Source organism: Peromyscus eremicus, chromosome 14, assembly GCF_949786415.1.
Source record: "Peromyscus eremicus chromosome 14, PerEre_H2_v1, whole genome shotgun sequence".
Lineage (NCBI taxonomy): Eukaryota > Metazoa > Chordata > Mammalia > Rodentia > Cricetidae > Peromyscus > Peromyscus eremicus.
The window spans coordinates 71,404,242-71,406,067 of NC_081430.1; positions in this window are offsets into that span (position 1 = coordinate 71,404,242).

A 1,826-nucleotide genomic window follows, 5' to 3' on the forward strand; every position below is an offset into this window, starting at 1 on the left:
TTTAACAACTATTTAAGGACCTGTGTGTACTGGCCCAGGTACCAGGGATTGGCAATGAAGAAACACAAGATGGAACAGGTCCTCAGCTCCCCCGGAGTTAACAGCCTGAGTGTGGAGACGGAGATGGAGAGGGGACCGGCAGATGTCTAGGCACCACGGCAAACACCCTAAGCAAGACTAGGCTGAGGAGGAAGTGGAAGAGGCAACGAGGGCTTGAATCTTGGGGGACGCTGGAAGAAAAGTGCCTGAAGATCCAGAGCAAAGCCAACCGTGAAGGCCTTGAAGAGCCCTCTGGAGATTTAGACTTCCTCCAGTCGGCTGTACACAGACATGAGTGATTGTAAGTTGAAGGCTGCTAACACGTGAGGTTTGTTATTTAGGATGTGGCTGTAATATGGAAAGTCAACCGGACTCCTGATTAGCAAGCCCCTCCAACTTCCAGGTGAGAAACAACACAGCGAGGCCAGAGCAGCAGTAAAAGATGGGCTTGACTAAAAGGGTCCTTGGGATCCAGAAGCCACAGTATCCGGCAACAGTGGGAAGCGGGAGACAACAGAAACAGACCAGCGAAGCAGGCAGTTCAGGGTTTTGACTGAGGAGATGGAGGAGTCAGGTTAAACACCTGGAATGATCACTGGAATCAGGAATGCCTTGTGTGGTGGTTTGAGGGAGGATGGCCCCAGAGGCTCTTAAGTTTGAATGCCTGGTCCACAGTGAGTGGAACTTTTGGGGAAGGATTAGGAGGTATGGCCTTGTTGGAGGAGGTGTGGCACTGGGAGTGAGCTTTGAGGTTCCAAAAGCCCGTTCCATACTGAGACTCTTTCTCTCTGCCTGTTGCCTTTGAATCAGGATGTAAGCTCTCAGCTACTGCTCCAGCACCATGCCTGCCTGCCTGCCTGCTTCCATGCTCCCCACCATAATGGTCATAGGCTAACCTACTGAAACTGTGAGCAAGCCCTCAACTAAATGCTTCCTTTTATAAATTGCCTTGGTCATGGTGTTTCTTCACAGCAATAGAAAAGTAACTAAGACAGAAGTACAAAGCCTGCAGGAGACAACAGGAAATTTGGCTCTGACCACCCAGACAGGTGGCACCAGGGAGACCTTCAGGTGTATCCACGACGTGGTTGGAAATGTGAGTTAGGAGAGAAGATAGGCTTGGAGACAGGAGAGTTGTCACTTATATATCAGTCATTCAGCAATGTTTTAAAGATTCATGCAAGTGAACACAAGCACCAATTGGCTCCTTTAAGGAAAACGTGACAGATACCACATTCAGTTACTTGGAAATTGTGTTGAAGTGACTGATAAGTCTTAAGTTTTAAAGACTTGCAGGGAAAAAAAGTGAAAAGATTAGAGTTTCAAATTCTATCACTCAGTCTGAGTGGGAAGTGCTGCAGCTCCTGTTTTAGATGTGTTGACAGAAACCATGAACGTGGGCTCAGTGATTAAAACACTTCCTGAAAGTAAGATGACCCATGCAAATCCCAGGTGGGTGTGGCAGCCTGCCTGAGAGTTCAGACTCAGAAAGAGGACACAGGAAATACCAGATGCACATGGGCTATCAAGACTAGCCATATCAGTGAGCTCTGGGTTTGTTTGAGAACCCCTGCCTCAGTGACTAGAATAGAGTACAGTGGATGAAGACTACCAACTCTGGACCTTCCCATGCATGCACAGACAAACACCTGTAACCCCCACTCAAAAACATATGTATACACAGGCATGCATACCCTATTGCCTATACACATGAAGAGAAGAAAAAGAAAAAAAAATCAGTGGGGAATGCCTTTCTAATTCATAACAAGAATGAATTTATTTTTAAA